Source organism: Apodemus sylvaticus, chromosome 4 (assembly GCF_947179515.1).
Source record: "Apodemus sylvaticus chromosome 4, mApoSyl1.1, whole genome shotgun sequence".
NCBI lineage: Eukaryota > Metazoa > Chordata > Mammalia > Rodentia > Muridae > Apodemus > Apodemus sylvaticus.
In genome coordinates this window covers 103,754,434-103,777,669 of record NC_067475.1, presented here as the reverse complement: position 1 = coordinate 103,777,669, position 23,236 = coordinate 103,754,434, and the positions used below count along the sequence as shown (strand labels likewise).

Genomic DNA, 23,236 nt, shown 5'->3' with positions numbered 1-23,236 from the left:
CCAAAATATCACTATTTGCAGATTATATGATAGTATACCTAAGTGACCCCAAAAATTGCACCAGAGAACTCCTAAAGCTGATAAACAACTTCAGCAAAGTGGCTGGATACAAAATTAACTCAAACAAATCAGTGGATTCCTCTACTCAAAGGATAAACAGGCTAAGAAAGAAATTATGGAAACAACACCCTTCATAGTAGTTCTAAATAATGTAAAATACCTCGGTGTGAATCTAACCAAGCAAGTGAACGATCTGTGTGACAGGAACTTCAAGTCTCTGAAGAAATAATTGAAGATCTCAGAAGTTGGAAAGATCTCCCATGCTCATAGATTAGAAGGATTAATATAGTAAAAATGGCCATCCTGCCTAAATCAATCTACAGATTCAAAATTCCAACTCAATTCTTCATGTAGCTAGAAAGAACAGTTTACAAATTCATTGGGAATAACAAAAAACCCAGGAGAGCAGAAACTATTGTCAACAACAACAAAAAAAGAATTTCTGTAGGAATTACCATCCCTGACCTCAAGCTGTACTACAGAGTAATCATGATAAAAAACTGCATGGTATTGGTACAGTGACAGGCAGGTAGATCAATGGAATGGAACTGAAAACCCAGAAAGTGGAAAAAAAGAGCATTTTCAACAAATGGTGCTGGTTCAACTGGAGGTTACCAGGCAGAAGAATGAAAATTGATCCATTCTTGTCTCCTTGTACAAAGCTCAAGTCCAAGTGAATCAAGGAACTCCACATAAAACCAGATATGGTGAAGCTAATAGAAAAGAAAATGGGTAAGAGCCTAGAGCACATGGGTGCAGGAGAAATTTTTCTGAGCAGAACACCAATAGCTTATGCTATAAGATCAAGAATTGACAAATGGAAACTCATAAAATTGCAAAAGTTCTGAAAGGCAAAGGACACTGTCAATAGGACAAAATAGAAACCAACAGATTGGGAAAAGATCTTTGCCTCCCCTACATGTGATACAGGGCTAATATCCATTATGTACAAAGAAATCAAGTTAGACTCCAGAGAACCAAACAACTCTATTAAAATTGGAGTAGAGAGCTAAACAAATAAATGATATATCAGAGGTCAAACCTCTACTCTCGCCTGAATGCGTGTTTAAAAAGAAAAAGGAGGAACTGTAGGGAGCTGCTTGCCCATTAACTGTCATTAACAGTTAACAAGTCCTTATTTGGGTGGAGCCTGTTGAGTCTTGTGCCTTCCACATGGATACAGCCTATCAGCAATGCCCACGTGGCTAAACTTGATTGGCTGGCTATTAGTATTTAAGGGCTAGGCTGATTCTCTCCAGAGGGAGAAGAAGAAGTACAGGGATCCTGAGTAAACTGCTTGAAGAAGATCTTCCTGTGTTGCATCATTCCTTGCCGGCGAGGGTGGTCGCGACAAAGGATAACATTTGAAATGTAAATAATGAAAATGTCTCATAAAAAAGAGAAGTTACAACTAGGAAAATGCAGAAAAAATAATAAAAAACAAATAATAGAGACTGCCAAAGAAATAGATTAAATGGGGTGTTGGTTCTGCAACTATGAAAATTAGGATGAGGCTTCTCCAAAAAATAAAAACATACTAATCATATGACCTAGCTATATCACTCCTGGGTATTTATTCAAAGGACTCCGTATTAACATATCGCATAGTTTTGAATATCAGTGTTTATTTTAGATTATTAACAATAGCTAATGAAGCCAACCTAACAACAGAGAAATGTGTAAAGAATATTTTATATTTTTATTCATATTTTATTATGTATATAGTTCACATAATTACATATGTATACACTGATGAGCTTTGATATAGAAGTATCAATTGGTCTTGGGCTCCTCATAATTGCTTGATCTCTGCATTGCATGCAACTTTTGTTTCTTACATTGGTCTCCATTGGATGTAAGAGAAGCTTCTTTGATGAAGGGTACATTTATCTGCTCTTATAAAGATAAAATGTAGAATACATTAAGGTATTTTGCAGGTCTATCAAAGAGGTGACAATATATTCCTTTCTAAGGTCCATGATCTCACTAGACCTGAAAAAGTGGCTAGGTTTCTAGAATCAGGCATCATTTTTACCCTGTTGAGTGCAAGTAAACAGGTACTGGTTATCACCAAAGTGTGAGTGCCACTATCGCACCTTTAGGTTTATCTTTTTTTTTTCCACCAAACTCCCAATCCCATCCCCCCTCAACCACTTCCCCTTTGCCTCTATGAGGGTGCTCCTCTTCCCACTCATACACTCCCGCCTCAACCGTCTACCATCCCCTTATGCTGGGGCATTAAGCCTCCTTCTACGTCCATTAAAGTCAGATAAGGCCATCCTCTGCTACAAATGTATCTAGAGTCCTGGCTCACACCATGTATATTCTTTGGTTGGTGGTTTAGTCCCTGGGAGCTCTGAGTTGTTGTCCAGTTAGTTGATATTGTTCTTCATATGCAGTTACAATCCCCTTCATCTCCTTCAGTCCTTCCCCTAACTCTTCCATTGGGGTGCTCAGGCTCAGTCCAATGGTATCCACATCTATATTGGTCAGGTGCTGGTAGAACCTCTCAAGGAACAGCCATATCAGGCTCTGGCAAGTGCTTCTTGGTATCAGCAATAGTGTGGGGTTTGATGTCTGCAAAAGGGATGGATCCCTAGGTGGTGTGCTCTCTGGATGGCCTGTCTTTCAATCTCTGTTCCATTTTTTGTCCCTGTTTTTCTTTTGGACAGGAACATTTCTGGGTTGAAAAATTTGAGAAGTATGGGTGGCCCCATTTCTCCACTGGGGGCTGTGCAGTACTAGTGAAGGTGGGCTCTACAGTATCTCCCTTTTGTTGGATATTTTAGCTAAAATCATCTCCATTGGCTCCTGGGAGCCTGCTCCTTCTCTGGAGTCTTCCTAACCCCCCCCCCTTTTCCCTCCCCCTCCTTTCTTTCTCCTTGTACCCTCCCTCCCTCTAGCTCATGTGATTATTTTGTCCCCTGCAAGATATCACTATTTATGAATAATATGCTAGTATACGTAAGTAACCCTCCAAAATTCCACGTGAGAACTCCAACAGCTAATAAACAACTTCAGCAAAGTGGCTGGATATAAAATTGACTCAAACAGATCAGTAGCATCCTCTACTCAAAGGATTAACAGACTAAGAAAGAAATTATGGAAATGATACCCTTCACAATAATCACAAATAATATAAAATATTTTGGTGTGACTCTAACCAAGCAAGTGAAAGATCTGTATGGCAAGAACTTCAAGTGTATGAAGAAAGAAATAGAAGACCTCAGAAGATGAAAAGATCTCCCATGCTCATGGATCAGTAGGATTAACATAGTAAAAATGGCCATCTTACCAAAAGCAATCTGCAGATTCAATGCAATCCCAATCAAAATTCCAGCTCAGTTCTTCATAGAAATAGAAAGAGGAATTGTCAAATTCATTTGGAATAAAAATCCCAGGATAGCTAAAATCATTTTCAGCAACAAAAGAACCTCTGGGGAAATTACCTCCATGACCTCAAGTTGAACAATAGAAAAATAGTGATAAAAATATAATGGTTTTGGTATAGAGAAAGGTAGGTTGATCAATGGAATAGAATTGAAGACCCAGAAAGGAACCCCAACAGCTGTGGTCACTTGATCTTTGATGAAGCCAAAACTATCCAGTGGAAAAAAGACAGCATTTTCAACAAATGATGCTGGTTCAACTAGTGTTCTACATATAGAAGAATACAAATTGATCCATTCTTATCTATTTATACAAAGCTCAAGTCCAAGTGGATCAAGGACCTCCACACAAAACCAGATGCACTGAATTGAATAGAAGACAAAGTGGAGAAGACCATTGAATACATGGGCACAGGGGAAAATTTCCTGAAGAGAACATGAGTGACTCAGACTCTAAGATCAACTATGGACAAATGGGATCTCATAAAATTGAAAATTTCTATGAGGCAATGGATACTGTCAATAGTACAAAACAAAAACTCACTGATTGGAAAGACCTTTCTGACCCTACATTCTATAGAGAACTAATATTCAATATATATAAAGAAGTCAAGAACTTGGATTCCAAAGAAACAAGTAACCCTATTTAAAAAATGGGATACAGAGCTAAACAAAGAATTCTCAAACGAGGAACCTCAAATGACTGAGAAGCACCTAAATAATGTTCAACATCCTTAGTCATCAGAGAAATGCAAATCAAATGATCCTAAGATTCCACCTCACACCAATCAGAATGGCTAAGATCAAAAACTCAGGAGACAGCAGATGCTAGTGAGGATGTGGAGAAAGAGGAACATTCCTCCATTGCTGGTGGGACTGCAAGCTGGTAAAACCACTTTGGAAATCAATTTGAGGGTTCCTCAGAAAAATGGAAATAGTTCTACCTAAATACCCAGCTATACCACTGCTGGACATATACCCAAAAGATGCTCTAACACAAAACAAGGACACATGCTCCACTATGTTTAATGCAGCCTTATGTATAATAGCCAGAAGCTGGAAACACCCCAGATGTCTCTCAACGGAGGAATGGATAAAAAAAATTGTGTTATAGTTGCATAATGGTATACTACTCAGTCATTAAAAAATGACTTCATGAAATTCACAGGCAAATGGATGAAACTATAAAATATCATCCTGAAGTAACCCAGATACAAAAGAACACACATTGTATTTACTCACAATACCCATGACACAACTCCCAAATCATATGCAGCTTTATACGTAATTTCTAAGTATGTTTTTGATTTTTTTATAGGATGCTTCTGAAAGCACATTTTGAATGCTGTTCTTCCCATGATGTTTCCTTAAAGAAGAGAAAGCAGGGTTCCTGATGGCTTGATAATTTTTTTCTTGTGCCAGACACATGCATTTCTAGAGGCATTTCCTCCATTGTTCAAAAATAACAATGATTGAAAATCTTCTAGAGAAGAAATTGATTTTCTTTTATATATTTTATATGAGAGAAGTATCTAGTGTATTAATGCAACAGAAATGCAATAGGAATACAGTGACTCCACAGAGTTAGATATTTAAAAGTTGATACAGATGATGTATGGTAAATAATAGCAAGAAAATTAACTTGAAATAACAAATTACCCCAGCACTGGGCAGCTCAGGAAAAACCCAATATATTAGTGAATCTCACAACCAGTGTGCAGTTTAAAATAAAATTCACAGGAAATCCAATATTCCACCAAACTTGGATAATACCACATTAAGTATACTATGTTCTCTCCATATACATGCACTGGTAATATATTTTAACTTATGAAGTAATTTTAGTAAGAGATAACAAATAATAACTAATATAAAATATGTTTAAAACATATATTATAATAAGATAATATATTTATACATACATATATATATATATATATGTATGTGTGTGTGTGTGTGTGTGTGTGTGTGTATTTCTATTTACAAAAGTCACTGCTCTGCATTCATCCTTCTGAGAAAAATTTGAAACTTTCCTCTAGGCTCTGTTTGCCACAATCTATCCAATACCTGTACACATAGGTAGAGTGTGTGTGTGTGTGTGGGGGGGGGTATTGTGAAATTGCCTAAGGGGTAAGTGCTTCAAGTAGACATTTGAGTGAATTAAAATGTAAACAACCTTAAGATGAATGTTGAAATAATTTAATATTTTACAGTCAATGAAATTCAGAAACAACACATCCTCCAACTTCCATTTCATGCACCCTTCATTTTCATTTCTAGTAGAATGACAGTTTTCAATGTGAACTTGGGCTGAGTATCTCTATCCAATTTTCCCTGTAAGGTATCCAATTCTGAAGACATTTTAGATTTGAGAAGAACCTCTGTTATCCTTGATCTTCCTAGGCCTTCATGGAGAGTCAGTGAAGTCCAGAGTATGTGTATTATTGACACAACAGCTGTGTTGAAGGACCCAAATGCCTTCCAACAATGGAAATTAGCAAAACCTTAACTTTGTGGAAATGTTTGCTATATTGCTATAAACCCTTTCCTCTTTCTGGGTCACAAAGTGATCTGTAGAAGGGTCTTAGGCTTGCTCACATGTGTGGGAAGCCTTTTGTAAGATTGGGAAATGAGCTGTCCAGGATACAATCCACAGAACTCAAAAAGGTTAACAAGCTGAAGAGTCCAAGTGAGGATGCCTCAGTCCCACTTGGGAGAGAGAATAAAGCATAATTGTTCCTGTCTGAAAAACTGCAGGGACAAAAGTGGAGAAGAACCTGAGGAAAAGAAGGTCCTGCAACAGGTCCCAAGTGGGATCCAGCTCAAGGGGAGATCCCAAGACCTCACACTATTACTGAGACTATGGAGCCCTCACAAAAAGGGACCACCTATCACAAGTGCCCTCTGAAAAGAGCCAACAAGCAGCTGAAAGAGTCAGAGGCAGATATTTGCACCCAACCAATGGACAGAAACTGCTGGTCCCTGTGGTTGAATTAGAAGAAAGCTGGAAGAAGCTGAGGGGGAGAGCAAGTCTGTAGGAGGACCAGTGGTCTCAATTAATCTGAACACCAGACATCTCTTAGATACATGCTCCACTATGTTCATAGCAAACCTATTTATAATAGCCAGAAGCTGGAAAGAACCCAGGTATCCCTCAACAGAAGAATGGATGCAAAAAATGTGGTATATATACACAATGGAGTACTATTCAGCCATTAGAAACAATGAATTCATGAAATTCTTAGGCAAATGGATGGAGATAGAGAACATCATACTAAGTGAGGTAACCCAGACTCAAAAAATGAATCATGGTATGCACTCACTAATAAGTGGATATTAACCTAGAAAACTAGAATACCCAAAACATAATCCACATATCAAATGAGGTACAAGAAAAACGGAGGAGTGGCCCCTTGTTCTGGAAAGACTCAGTGAAGCAGTATAGGGCAAAACCAGAACAGGGAAGTGGGAAGGGTTGGGTGGGAAAACAGGGGGAGGGAAGGGATCGGATGGGACTTTCGGGGAGTGGGGGTCTAGAAAAGGGGAAATCATTTGAAATGTAAATAAAAAATATATCGAGTAAAAAAAAAAAAAAAAGAACGTCATCCTCTGCTATATAACAAGCTGGAGCCATCAGTCCCTCCATGTGTACTCTTTGGTTGGTGGTTTAGTCCCTGGAAGCTTTGAGGTGTCTGGTTGGTTGGTTGCAAGCCCCTTCAGCATCTTCAGTTTGTTACCTCTTGAGACCCTTTTCCTAATACTGGATTGGTTGCATTATAGAGCCTTAAAACAGGGGAGGTGCTTAGTCTTGATTTCTTATGTTTGATTGATATCCATGGGAGGCCTGTCCTTTTCAGAATAGAAAGGAAGGAGTTTATGGAGTTGGGGTAGATGTGAGGTGGGGGATGGGGTTGAGGACAGGGTGGAGTGTAACTGTAGTTGGGATGTAAAAAAAATCATAAAAATTTAAGGAAACTAATAGATTGAATAAATGCTTATTAAGTAATTAAAATGCAAAAACCATGAAAACTATAACCCCAACTTTAATACAGAAGACAAAAATAAAACTGATCTACTGAAATATTTTCAAAATATCAATACACTACACTAAATTATATTAAAGTTCTCATGTATTTTGTTATAATATAAATTCTCTAAATTTGAAATAAACAACATGAGAAAACTTATGCTACTCTAAAAAATTGGTTTCAAATATAGCAAAAACTTTAGGTGTGCTGCAATTTTTTAGTGCCTGAAAAAATACATTTCTCCTCTCTCTCTCTCTCTCTCTCTCTCTCTCTCTCTCTCTCTCTCTCTCTCGACTTTATATATATATAAAATATGTCAAACCAACTAACCCTTCTCTCTCTCTCTCTCGACTTTATATATATATATAATATGTCAAACCAACTAACCCTTGAAGATTCAGTCTTCCAAAATAATGCTGAGTTCTTTGGAAGAACAAGTTTATATGTTGTACTTGTGAATTTGTATTCTCCAACCTTGACAAAGGCAATTTCTCTATCATCGTCCATTTGCTAGTTGAGAATATAATATCCACTTTTTATGTCCCCACTTCTATCAAGGTCTATTTTGCTTCCATCATGGGTAGTAAATTCCATATCCTTAATGTATTTCAATAGCTAATAAGGAAGAAGAAGAAAAAAGGAAAACTGAAGAACAACTTGTATTTAATTTCTAAGTATTTAAGTACTTAGAAAGTATTTATAAAGCAAGTAGATTGTAGCTCATATGTAATTAATTCATAGTAATTTTTTTGCCCACCGCCAGTTTTTGTTAACCACTTTGATATCTATTTGGCATAGATGTCAATCCAAGCATAAAACTTGGTTAGATAAATTGAGATGCTCTGTATGGAATATAAAGATGTTAAAGGGCCAGGCAGTGAGGGTGCATGCCTTTAATCCCAGCACTTGGGAGGCAGAGGCAGGTGGATTACTGAGTTTGAGGCCAGACTGGTCTACAGAGTGAGTTCCAAGACAGGCAGGGCTATACAGAGAAACCCTGTCTTGAAAAACAAAACAAAACAAAACAAAAAGGTGTTAAGGAATGGACACTATCTGACTAATACTTTCACATTATTATATCATAACAACACATGAAATTATGATAACAGAATAAATAGAATTTTAGACACACTGGATTAAATAACTTGTGTAATTCAGTTTTACCTATTTTTTCTTAACTTTGGCCACTGGATTAAAGTTGTATGCTTTTGTTAGACTTATATTAAGCTTATGCTAAGGTTTAACAGTATAATATATCCATATCAAGAGACAGGAGAATATTTAGAATATTTTAATTATCCTTACCCCTTATTCAACTTTCCCTTTGAAAAGATATAGAGTTCCACAACTATTACTTTCTTTTGAAAATTTCAGTTTAGTAGAGTAGGGACAATCAGGTACTAAAATTTAAATTCATTAGAGTTTATGTTGCTATTGTGTTATAGTTTTTTTTGTCCCAAATTGAAACATTTTATCCTTTCAGGATAGTGTTTTAAGCAGTAGGGTAAATAACTCAAAATAGCAACACAACAGGAAGTCCCTGAAACTGACCAGATTCATTAGGTTGCTCACTGACATAGTAAGCAAGAAAAGCTAAGAGTCCTTTTCAAACTATGGAAGACTCAGACAAGACAAGTCAGGAAGATTCTTGAGACCCATCCACCTGCTAGGGAGAAACAGAAACCTGCTGAGGAGCCTGGAAGTTATTTAGACCAACTTGGGAAAGACACACTTTTGAGCTACCCAAAGGCTGTGTTCCAGATTCCTAGTTTTTGTATGCTGCCACCCACCTCGGGTGGGCCTTGGTGAGGCATCTGTCTTAGAGTCATTTCTGCTCCTGTAAGTAAGCCCTCACCAATATTCCTTTAATTATCCCCAATAAAATTTAGTGGTTCACTAAATTGGACTATGGTGTTATCTGAACTGTGGCCTGTTTTGGGCTCCCTATCTAGGGTAAGTAGGTGTGTATGTTGAAATTTCCACAGGAAAAGTTTTGTCACATAAAAGTTGCTATTGTAGAAAGAATGTTGAAAGGGCATAGGGGAGGTAATGGATGATTGACATAAATTAGAAATTTTTCATTTTTCACAATGAGTCCACTTTAGCTGGACTATAAAAGATTATCAGGAAATGGCCTTGAGAGTATGCCTCTGCATTCCAAACTATATATCCACAAATCCAGATACAAAGAGACATGCGCGGTATGTACTCACTAAAAAGTGGATGATAACATTAAAGTATTACAGTATTAAAGTATTACAGTATTAAAGTATTAAAGTATTAAAGTATTACCAGGTTACAATGTGCAAACCCAACAATGCTAAATATCAAGGAAAACCAAAGAGAAGATGCTTGAATCTCACTCAGAAGGGGAAATAAAACAGACAACTGAAATAATTGGAGGGAATGAACTGAGTAGGAGAGGGTAGTGAGGAGAACAGGGATCATGATCAGGAGTGGGGAGGAGAGAAGGTTGAGAGAGAATGGAAATCAGTTGGGGGCATCTCTGGGAAAGGGCAGGCTTCCAGGAGTCTACGCAGATGACCCAAGCTTAGACCCCTTCCAGACTCTAGTAGTCAGGTAGAGCTTCCAGTGGAGGAAGGGTGCCAGCAACTCACACACAAAACTTTCCACCCAAAATTTCTCCTGCCTACAAGAAGTGCAAGAATGGAGAAGAGACCCAAGAAATGGGCAACCAACAACTGGCCCAACCTGAGGTCCACACTGTAAGAGAGAGCCAGTCCCTGACACTATTAATGATACTCTGTCATTTTTGCAGATGGGAACCTAGCAGAACTGTTCTGAGAGGCTTCATCCAGCAGCCGTGGAAAGAGATACAATGATCCACAGACAAACAGGAAATAGAGCTCCAGGAGTCTTGTGGAAGAGTGCAGGAAAGGGTTGAAAGAGTCAGAGAGATGGAAGACACTATAAAAAGACCTACAGAGTCAGCTAACCTTGGCCCCCAGGGCATCACAGAGATTGAAACACCAACCAAAGACCTAGCCCCACTACACATAAGTATCAGGTGTGTAGCTTGTTCTTCATGTGTGTCCCCTAACAAATCAAGTGGATGCTATCTCTAATTCTGTTGCCTGCCACGGGATCCTTTCCTAAACTAGGCTGCCATGTTTGAGCTCAGTGGGAGAATGCACTTATTCCTGCTTCGACATGATGTAACAGGTAGGTTGGTATGCAAGTCTGGGTTCCTTATTTTCTAAAGAAAAGGAGACGAGACTAGGAGGAAAAGACAGAAGAGGGCTGTGATCAAGTTACAAAGTAAATACATTAATTAATGAGGAAAAATACATAGAATTAATGATATTGAGAAGAGTCCCATAAGAAAACCTTTGTCTAACTCATACTTTACCTTATTAACTTTAGGTAGGTAAGAGGATTTTTCTTTTCCATAAACATAATCCATCACACTGAACATGTCCTTCATCTTCATCTACACTACCTGATGCACTTGGATTTCTCATCCAAAGGATGTAGTGTGGTCACAAGCCCTTCACAAAACAGAAAAAAAGCAGAAGCTGGTCAAAAGAGCCTATATGGTTGAGTCTAAAGATCTGGAGTCTCTTGATTATGTTAAATATTATGACCACTGTCGCGACCACCCTCGCCGGCAAGGAATGACACAACACAGGAAGATCTTCTTCAAGCAGTTTACTCAGGATCCCTCTACAAGCTTCTTCTGACCCTGGAGAGAATAAGCCAAGCCCTTAAATACTAATAGCCAGCCAATCAGGCTTAGCCAAGTGGGCATTTCTGATAGGCTGTATCCACGCAGAAGGCGCAAGACTCAACAGGCTTCACCCAAATAAGGAGTTGTTTACGACGGGGAGCCCACCAGCAAGAAGGCAGAAAGCAGAAACCCGGGCCATTTTAAGGGCAGGGTAGCAAGCAGCTCCCTACAGACCACAAGCAAGGCACACAGTTAACGTGGATTATTTGACAGGTGTGCAAAGAGAAGACAATTATTCTTCCAAATCTTTGTCATGGGGATTAAGGATATATACCTTAAAGAACATACTAATTGAATATACCAAGAAAGTGTTTCAATCACCGTTCATTCCTGGACTACTTTTTTTTTTCACCTGGCATCTTAATTTTCTTCAGTCTCTTTTTCTATCTCTTCTTCTCTACTATAATGAAAATCTGTGCCAGAAATCATGAAAATTTAACTTTTATTGTCAAGTCCGTGAAATATTCTTTTTACTTCCCTTGTCAAAAAGAGTCAAGCAATTAAATGGTCAAAGACTTACAAAGATCAGCCTTCTTATAGTTTCACTCGCTACTCATTTTAGGATAGTAGAACACAGTTCTCTACCATTATATATTTCTCAAGAATTTAGAAATGCCAATTGGGTATTAGACATGTGTCTAATCTCAAACTGATACAAGGCGCACAGTGTAAACTTGGATCAGGAGGAAAAGGAGGAGAAGAAGCAGAAGTAAAATAAGAAGACAAAAAAGGCAAAGGACATTAGAAATGTTCAAGTAAATAACAGAATTTCAAAGGTCTTCTAGCCTTGTCTATTGGTAGAATAAGCTTGAAACATAAGACTGTGTATTCATTTTTGCTTCTTTTAAAAACTTTATATTTATACATTTTCAAGACTTTCTTGTTTATATGTTATTTTCTACTATAAGGACTTAAATTGTTTTAACTTGTTGACATACAGTGCTATATGGAGAAGAACAACCTTTGATATGAACAACTGACATTAATGTAGACACTATGTGGTCCCTACTCTATCTTTAAAGCCTTTCACCTGCAACAATTGTCTCATTGAGCAAATTTAAAGTTAGTGTTTCAGTGGTAAGATAAGCTATAGGATCATTATTCAGTATTCAAGAGTATTCTTTATCATGACAGAAGTATTCAAAGGACTTATAGTAAAATCATATTTTTGACATTAAAAGGGTATTTAATTCATCATTGTGTATTAATTACAGCTTTCTTAGTACAAGTGAGCATATCTGTTGTTCTAGTCTTGTTCTGTTGCTGTGACAAATACCATGACCAAAAGCAATCTTGGGGAAATAAAGAGTTATTTGGTTTACATTTCCAGATCTTAATCTATAGTCAGTATGGAAATCAGGTTAAGAACATGCAGGCTTAACCACAAAGAAATGTTGCTTATTAGCTTACTCTCTAGCATTTATGATAAGCTATCTTTCTTATAAAGTCCAGTCCCACCAGCCTAGAGATGGTGCCACTCAAAGTGGTCTGAGCCCTCCTACATCAGTCATTAATCATGACAAGCTCTTATAGACATGAGACAATCTGATCTAGGAAATTCTTCAATTGAGATTTCCCATTCCGAGGTGATAGGGTGGGTAAAGCTGACAATAGAACTCTAAATAGCATCTTTTGTATTCAGATCCTGCATGATTTCTAAAACTGGAAATTGGACACCCTACAGATATAGCTGACTTTGAAGCTGGGCTAGACAAAGTAAAAAATTGGAGCTATAATATTCAGAGAATTCAAAAATAGGAATTTCTTAGAAATGATAGAGGGGATGTCAGTAAGCTGAACAATCACCTTCTCAAATTCGGCTCAGAACAGTCAAACTGTGAGCTTTTGGAAGCAAATAAATAAAAATTATTGACTGACACACATAGAAGAAAATTTTCCTGGAGTTTCCTGGTATCTGGAATTGGTAGAAGAAGAGTTGAAATCCAGATAACATATGGATAGAATGAGAAGATGGCAATAGTGTCTCAGTTAGGATAGAAAGCATGAGTCACATGAGTGGCAGATAAAAATGGATAGAAGGTATGAGTGACTACTACAAGAAAATTATTAGTTTATAAGGAAACATAGTACTTTCTAATAAGAAAAATGGTGGCATCATTTAACAGTAATAATGACAATTGTATCATTTGACCCTGATAAACAACAAGGCTGGACAGAAGGCTGGAGTAAATGCTCAGATATTTATAGCATTTGCTGATTATCCAGACAATGATATTTGATTCTGAGACCCATAATTGGCTACACCCACCATCTCAAGGGATCCAATGCCCTTTTCTGACTTCTGTTGACACCAGGCATGCATGAGATACACATACATACAAGCAGAAAAAACATTTAAATACATAAAATAAAATAAATCTAAAAAAGACACAGGACCATTTCTGTTATTGTTTTCTTTTTTTTATTCGATATATTTTTTATTTACATTTCAAATGATTTCCCCTTTTCCAGTCCCCCACTCCCCGAAAGTCACATAAGCCCCCTTCCCTCCCCCTGTTCTCCCACCCACCCCTTCCCACTTCCCTGTTCTGGTTTTGCCCTATACTGCTTCACTGAGTCTTTCTAGAACAAGGGGCCACTCCTCCGTTCTTCTTGTACCTCATTTGATGTGTGGATTATGTTTTGGGTATTCCAGTTTTCTAGGTTAATATCCACTTATTAGTGGATACCATGATTGATCTTTTGAGACTGGGTTACCTGACTTAGTGTGATGTTGGTGTTGGCGAGGATGTGGAGAAAGAGGAACACTCCTCCACTGCTAATGGGGTTGCAAATATGTTATTGTTTTCAAACAATATATATGTTCAATCAAACCAGGATAAAAATTAGATAAGCCTAAATTGAAAATCGGTGTAAAAAGACCTGACTAACGCTGATTAAAATTATGAGGATAAGGGACTGGAGGAATGGATAAGTGATTTAAGTTGCTTATGCTGAGAACCCAGATTTGATTCCCAGCACCCACATGGTGAATGAAACTTTTACTCTAGTTTCAGAGAATTTGAGCTTCCTCTTCTGCCCTCTGTCACATTTCATGTGGTGCACATAAATGCACAAAGGCAAACACACACATAAAATAAAATATAACTTTCAAATGAGATATCAATGATCAGAAAGACATTTTTTAAAAAAGAATAGTCACAGACTGGATAGTAAGGGGTGGGGTTTGTGAATTGTGTTACTGGGAAAGTAGGTACAGCTAACATGAAATGTGTGGGCCAACATGAACATGAAATGGAAATGCAATGGGCCCAGCTACTGTGGTCTCAGTTAAATTGACACCGTGTTATAGAAGAGTAAGGTAATGATGATCAGGCAAGGGGGACTTACTGCAGGGCCAACAGGGCAAGAGCAGGAATGTTCAAGTTGTATATTTCCAGTAAGAAGAAGGTAAGGACAGAAGTAAGCAGGTCATCTTAAGTGAGACCACTCTCGGCAAGATGGCTCAGGTTACTGGGTACCAACATTTAAATTGTTTGGCAGTAGGTAAGGGATGAGAACTGTGAATGTGAATTTCTAAGGTAAGCCCTACAATTTTTAGCTCTTGTCATACATCCTTTTGTTTGCCTCTTACTGTATTGTATGAATAACTTATTCTCTAGTATTTCCTTCAAGATACATAAGAACAATGGTTAAGATAAAAGTTCTTGAGTCTAAGGGAAATTATATATAATGTCCACAACTCATTCTAAACTGGAGACACATATGTCTTTGCTTAACATGAAGTTTTGGAACCCAAGTAGTTATTTTAGATTGCAAGTTGTTAATTGTATACAGGAAACAGACCAAAGGAAGTAACCAGAGTCACTACCTCAAGCTTTACTCCTAGATAATTTACATTTTCGTTTTTTCGTGAACTGCTTTTAAAAGACTATTTTTAAAAGGCGTTGTGTGTGTGTGAGAGAGAGAGGGGGGGTCTGTTATCATTAACAGACCTAATAATTTGGTAACAAATGAGCACTTAAAATGAACAATCAAGTCATCAAGGCAAGTGTTGATGATACAAAATTATATGGAAGCAAATCAGCAGTTTCAGTGAACTTGGCAGTAAAACCCTGATTTTATCTCATGCTATCTCATAGGGTCAAATGACTTACATCAAAGCGGTCATAGACAGGTATTTGTGAGCATTCTATGTCTGGTTGCATTTCATCACATCTGCTTTCAGGGCATGAGCCATTAGATACACAGCTTGTTTGACATTGTTTGTGATTCTTAGCTGAGATGTATCCAGATAGGTATTTTTCAGATCTTCCAGCTTCTCCTGTCCAGTGCAGAGCTGATCAGACATGTCGTACAATCTGTCTTCTTTACCAGTCATATTCACTCTGTGGTCCACATTGTAAGGCACACTGCTGTTGGGCCAGGTACAGTTAAAAGCAGTTTGCCAGAATTCAATGGTCAAGGTATCATTTGGAGCCTTGCTAGGGTGTACATTATAAAAAAATTCTTTTAGTCCTGGTATAACACTTCTTGGTACTGCAAATCCAATGGTTCCACCAAAATAGGGAAACTATTCAGGCTTTGCAATGAGAGCTGAGGTAATCCAGGCTTCGCTGGCTATCCATGTCTTGTCAGTTATGTTATGATGAATCACTTCCAGTACAAAGGGGCTGAGGTCAATGTCAGTTGAATAAAGCACAATGACTTTGGCAGTGGAACTCTTTACTGCATCAACAGCTACTTGCATTTTCTCATTGGAGTAGACTTTTCGAATGGTTTTGGAGAAAGCAACACAGAGGTTGGCACTCTTCATTTTTTTTCTTAAAGGATTTTACTCCATATTTTCCATAATCATCATCAACTGCAATAGCATTTACCCAGACCCAACCAAAGTGTAAGATTCACCATGGCCTCAGACTGGATCTTATCACTGGGTATCATGTGATGAAAAGTTGGAAACCAGAAACGGTCACTAAGAATTGAGGAGGAAGAAGTATATCCCACCTAAAATTGAAAATATTTATAGATAGTAGGAAGCAGGAGTCAAATTTTAAATGACATATTCAAAATATTGGAAACGATGGCCCTCACATCCTTCTGTAGACAATGATTTTCTACTGGATGTTCTACTTGTTGGAGATTGGGACTATTTGACAACACTTTGGTTACTCTTTCAACACAAAAGCATCAGGGTTGCCATTTGTTAAGATGAAGACACTCAATATCACTAGTTTTCACAGGTGAGACCACAGCAGTGTCAGAAGGTAACTTATATTCCCCTTCATCCTGCTGGACATTAGTGTATTCCCTGAGTCAGGATATCCAGACTCTTCATCAGATTTAGCATCTTATGTGCAGAGATAATGAACTGAGTTCAAGTTCCAATCTGCTCAGGAGCATTAGTCTCCTGTGTGCTCTCCTGGTCTCACCTCTACTTCTGCACTGTTCTTTCATCTCTCTTTAAATTTTCTTTTGCCACCAATCTTCTGAGTTTGTACGTCCTAAGACTTGAGAGAGATGATAAATGGACACTGTTTTCCAACAAAAGTTACCAGAAACACTTTTTAATGTAAACTTTTATCCCTAGTATCACAAGAGAAAGGGAAAGAGAGGAAGGAAGGAAGAAGGCAGAAAAAAGAAAGAAAGAAAGAAAGAAAGAAAGAAAGAAAGAAAGAAAGAAAGAAAGAAAGAAAGAAAGAAAGAAAGAAAGAAAGAAAGAAAGAAAGAACAAAGAAGAAAGGACAGAGAATGAAAAAGGAAAAAGATGAAAGTAAGGAGTGGAAGACAGAGGAAGGAAAAATGAGTGAAATATTCCTATAAGCCAGCATCATCAATAACTTTGCTCACCATTCCTATTAAAACACTTTAACACTTTAGTGACACAGCCATTGGAATACTTCTAGATCTTTTAATGTCGCCTAATGTGACATTCCCAGGCCCTACAATGGGGATCAGTGTGATGCATTTGCACATGACTCACAAGCATCAGCAGATACTCGAAGAAAAACCTGTGCCTTATTCCAGGCACCAGTCGGTCACCAAGTATTTATGGATGACCTCTGCTATGCTCCACACAGTTCAAGGAGCACATTGACTGGTGGGATGCTAATATCCACATCATTGCATCACGGGTCATTCAGGCACTCAGGATACTCCAGGAGATTGAACAATCTCAAGCAAACTCTAAATAGGCCGTGGTGTGTACTGCTAGGGCTTGGTTGAACAGAGTAACTGGGAGAATCCAGTCTCATTCTATCTTATCTCTGTAGCTTAAATCAGAATCTCCGAACCTCAGTGTTATTTGTAATACTTTTCTCTTTTTTTCCTTTTGAGTTTTTTGAGACAGGATTTCTCTGTGCAACAGCCCTGACTATCTTAGAACCTACTGCATAGACCAGGCTGGCCTTGAACACATAGAGATCCACCTTCTTCTACCTCCCATGATCCTGTACTAAAGGCCTGTGCCACCCCTCCCAGCACAGTGTTTGTATTTCTTTCCAAGTACATAGCACACAATTCCAAAATACCCAAGGCAAGTAATTCAACTCCATAATTCTTGAAGAAGAAACTGGCAATTATTTTGAAGAAGCAACTGCTCCAATAATTCCTGCTAGATATTTTCCAGAGCTGTTTCTAAAATAGGGCTTGTATTCTTCCTGTCCTGTAAGAAACATGAAAGATGACTCCACTGTTTTGGAGATGGAGAAACGGGTGTCAAATATCTGGTAGCCCAGAGTGTGGTTGGGCAAAATGTCCTTCCTCTCATTAATCTCCTTGATGTGTGGATCATGGTTTTCATCCAGCGGAAACCCTGGAAGTTAAACCTGGAAAGGAAAAGCTTTTGTGAGGCACTGACCACCATGTTTGGGGGAAATGGCATTGAGGAGGTGAGGGAAATGGGAAGCTTTTCAGGAAGGGATTTTCAGTTTAGTGATTATAGCTTTTTGCTAAACAGCAAAAAAACCTGTCAATTTTCATAAATGACAGGACAATTTAAAGATTCTAGTATTAGTATTATTCAGTCTTGGGGATTGTTTTACATTTTTGGCATCAATATATCTTTTACACATTAAAATATTTTAAATTTCTAGGTATTTCAAAAATTATTTTTCTAGTCACAATTCTCTTCACCAAACACACCTAAGTATCCTTTCGAACAGGCTTTCTCATTTCATTGAAGGTCCCTAGGGATATGATTCTTCTCTCATTCTGGCTTACATTCTTTTGAACATTAAATATAATGATAAAATAGTTTAAATACAATAAATACATGTGGCAGTAGATATTAAAAACAGCACACAGATTTTTGTATACAATGATCCAATTGCAGCATGCATCTTACTGAGAGATGTTTAACTAAAGTTGTCTTCTAGCTGTTCTCGTGTAAAAAAAAAAGATGCATATGAGTCTCCTATTTTTTATCAGCATCCATTAAAAGGGAAATACTTCCTCTGTAGGTCATCACCATATTGTTTCAAAGCCTTCTGCATGAAATAACACTAAATCATCCTCGTCTAGTCCTCTTTTTCTCCTGAATTTTATCCTTCCTTTAACAAAAATTACGGAAAGCAGTTATGTAACTGTTCTCTTGCTATCCTCTCTAACTATACTACATAATTTTATAACTTTAATTTAATAAGTATTTTAAATTAAATACCTAAATGTAAATGTAGGTATTTACTATTCACAATTTGGACATTTCCTTTCTGTCTGTATGAGTGCACAGTCTGATATGTGTGGAGAAGAGAAGTCAGTGACAAGTGTCAAGCAGTCACTCTTCACCTTATTGTCTGAGACAGGATTCCTCATTGATCCTGGGTCCTGATATAGCTAGCCCAACCTGCCAAGAAGCCCTAGTGACCTTCCTATCCTTGCCTTCTGAGAACTTGGTTTGTAGAATGCCAACACACTGAACTGTTTTGTGCATATCTTGAAAATCTAAAATAGGTCCTACCTAATGAGACACCTCAGACCAGTCCTTTTTATTTGTGCTTTGGTTTAGATTTGCTTTTCATTTAGTATGCAGCTGTTGAGTTCCACCGGTGTTGTATACTATAAAGAAGGTCTTGTCAATTTTTTTAATCTAGAAAATGTTGATCAATTTAAGAAAAAGAATAGTAATCAAGCAATGAGATTTTAAAGAGACAGTGATGGGAACAGATATATGAGAAAAGGAATTCAAAGAGCATGCAGCCTAGACTATAACAGCTTGCAGGATGACAGAAAGATGGGGACAGGCTGCAGACAGCTAGTAAGAAGTTACTACAACTGGAAAAAGTCCCCAACTAGAAAAACATTCAAGGACTGAAGAGGTAAGTAGTTATGAAGGCAGATTGTAGATGGTAACACAGTAAAGGAAAAGCAGAAAAGAAAAGAGACTTGAACACAAAGGGCTTCACCGTCCTGTTACTTAGTTTCAAAGTTCATAGTGATGGCATTATATTTCAGAATAAGTACAGTAGTATCCTTTAAAGTAAGCTAGAATTTCAGTACAAGAGTTAGAAAAATATCTATCTGCTTTGTAATGCTACTTTTAAATTAGCTAAAAAATTAATTAGTCCTTCCTAAAGGAAAAAGGCTGCTGTCCCAAACTGAGTTATCTACAATATTAGAAAAACTGGAATAATCCTGGATATCCAGTGGTGGCTTATCAGCTATGTGGGAATATTTTCTATTATTAAAAATCCTTGATTAGATATATGATAGAGTAGTGTGAATAGAATAGGCACTGAAATGGCAGTAGTATCTTACTATGAGGAAAACTGCATAGAAGAGATGGGGAGTCCTTAAAGACTAACAAGGAGAACATCTCAATGTAAATAGGTGAGGTTTAGGGAGAGTTTTCTTCATTCAATGGTTTCTATTATGATTCTCACAGTACTATTACATTCTGTATGTCAGGTTTTTCTTCAAATATTTTATAAATTTAACTTGTGTGTGCCTTAACTGAAGCAAGATATAAAACAGTCTCTCCTTTGTATCATTTCATTGTAGTATTTTCAGAATAATATAAATCTTCTTTTCTATAATTTAACCAATGGTCACCTGAAACTAGTATCTTGCAAAAGCTGTTGATTTCAGAATGAAATTTCTCCAATTCCTGAAGCAGTTGCTGTTATAGTAAATGATAACACAGTGAAATTAACATTAGATTAGATCCATCCTAGCTTCTGGACACTACATGGAGTGAGTGTTGTTCAGGAGAATTTGTGCTACATGGAGAAAGTGTAAACTACTTGAAGAACAATTAGACTAGGAACAAATAGGGGACCTGTGGACTGTTAATGATAAAAATGAATTATATGGAATAATTTTAAAGAAGTATATTTAAAAAACATAAAACTAATGAATATCCACTCAAATCATAAGTATTAGAAATTAGGCAGATTTCTAAATAACCATAGTGATAAAATTAGATTTTTAAAAACATAGTTCTAGTTTGTACATCATTTCTGTCATACGACATACAAAATTAGTTCTTTTTCATAATTGATTTATTTTATGTACATTGGTGTTTTCCTGTGTGTATGGCTGTATCGCAGACAGTTGTGAGTTGCCATGTGAGTACAGAATATTGAACCTGTGTCCTCTGAAAGAGAAGCTAGTGCTCTTAACAATTGAGTCATCTCTCAAGCCCCACAAAATTATTCCTATGAGGCAAAGGATTCATATTGAAAAGTTTGAAAACCTAAGTATGGTGGCATATACTTGATATCACAGCACCCATAGGGCAGAATGTGGATGAATTCTACAATACAAGGCTAGCCTAGTCTACTTTGTAATTCACTGACAAACGAGGGTGAATGTTGAGGCCTATCTCTGTAATCCAAAGAGTATAACAATATTACTTAAATGTATTTATTGCATTTTCCATCTGACCTTTTGTAGAAAATAAACTTCCAAAGTTCCAGTAAAAACTGGATACTAATTCAAGTAATTCAAATCATGGAAATTTAGTGTAGGGCATTATGATAGGTGACAGCAATGATTAAGTGATGATCCGCTGCTGTGATCACAGTAATCGCTTACTTCTTCTTGTGCCCTTCACTGTAAAAATGGGCATTTTTTTACATGATGAAGTGCCAATTAGGGACTCATTACAAACCTCACTTTGTCAGCAACCATACTGAAGATTGCTCCTTCCAATAATGACTCAAATATGGATCATGGAATGGTATAAAAGGAAAAGAGTAGGGACTGGTATAGATTCATGATGTAAGAAATAGGAAAAATATTTAAATATGCATCTACAGCTATAATAACAGCATCATGGGAAAGCCGGCTGTATTAGGTAAAATGTCCAATATAAACAGTGCCTGTGCTAAACTCACCCTATTTAAAATCATGAGTTTATTTTTTTAAAACATAAAAATTGATATAAAAATTTTAAAGTGCTGGATTTTGATGGGAATGGAATTGTAGCCGATTGTTTTTGTAATTAAATTCTGCCATTCTATTCATACCTAAACATCTCTTTCTCCCTGTGTGTAGTATATCTATACCTATATCTATCAATACCTATAACTCTATCTCTATATTCCCAGATATTAGTTCTATCCCAACTATTTTTCTCACAATAATTGCTATATTTGAGAATTAGGAATCCCATTTTTATATGATAATTTGGAGAAGACACCAGTAAGGACAGAAGTTTTCCTGCAGGTCAGAATCCTATCACAAACATTTCCTCAGACACAAAGCAGCGTTCCCAGACTGCACACTTGAACTTGAGTGTGTAAAGCTGTAGCACACTGTGCAGCACCTGTGCTTCTCAAACCTCAGTGCTCGCACACAGCACAGAGGTCTTCTGCACGTGGAGATTCTCTTCTGCAGATGAGGTGTGCAACCCCTGGTTTTACATGCCTAACAAGCGTTTATATACTGCTGCTGCTGGTCCAAGAGAATCCTCTGAAGAGCGACTTTCTGAGAACCTAGCATAGAAAACCATTCCCCCTATAAACTGAGATGAAGTAAGATAAAACCAGAATCAAAGAACTTTAAGTGGAATCCAGGCTCCATGCTAACCACTCATCTCTGGCCACCAAATTAATGTGGGAAAAACAAGAGATTTAACAATGTCTTACCCCTCACAGGTGGCTGATTCTGGCTCCTCATCAGTCACTTGTTGGGGTGGTCCTGTAGTGAACGGGAAATAGCCCTCCAATAACCATGGAATGTTTTTCACTCTCTGCATATCCAGTCAAATTAAACTTGTGAAGCAACCTGCATGTCACATTCTGGTCTTCATTTTGATCATCCGATTCAACCCATAAAAATACAGTTAATTGGAGAATCAAGTACTTCTTTCTGCTAGCCATTTTAATATGGATAATTTTGAGGATAATGAAATTTTGAGTTTGTAGATAATCAAAGTGTTGAAATTATACAACATTTAAGGAAGCAGTTTGATAGTGTTAGTGTGTATGTGCCTAACCCAGTGACCAGCTTGCTACCCCTTGCTACATAATTTCATGTTGTAATTATGAATAACATTATGATGTCACAATCACTTACAGTTTGTGGATCTGAAATAGGAGCTTAACAGTCCTCTGGGTGGAGACACTTGGATATCTTGTGTGCTTTGCAATGGTAAATAATGACAGAATCACGGGTTCAAATTTGAAATTTATTTTAATTTGTGAAACTGTCCCATCTTATTTGCCACTGTCAGCTTCAAGTCTCACTGCAGGCAATAACGCCATGGTCTTCTTTACCCCAAAGAAAAGGAAACATCCCATGCTTCATCATAAATTATCAAAATAAACAACAGCAGGTTGAGCTTTGTCTTCCAGGTACAGAAACAACGGAATGGAAAACTGTCAGAAAATTGTATTTCTCTAATATTATCTCATTGAGTATGAGACCATAGTTTCTATTTCTTTTTTTTTATTGGATATTTTATTTATTTTCATTTCAAATGTTATCCCCTTTCCTGATTTTCCCCCCAGAAACCCCCTATTCCATTCCTCCTCCTCCTGCTTCTATGAGGGTATGCCCCCATCCATCCACCCAGTCCTGCCTACCTGCTCTTGCACTTACCTACACTG

At 37.4% G+C, this 23,236-nt stretch overlaps 1 pseudogene; it reads right to left on the bottom strand.

Moving 5' to 3' along the window:
• Positions 1 to 5,702: 5,702 nt before the first annotated feature.
• Positions 5,703 to 22,507, bottom strand: LOC127683677 (vomeronasal type-2 receptor 1-like; annotated as a pseudogene).
• Positions 22,508 to 23,236: the final 729 nt, after the last annotated feature.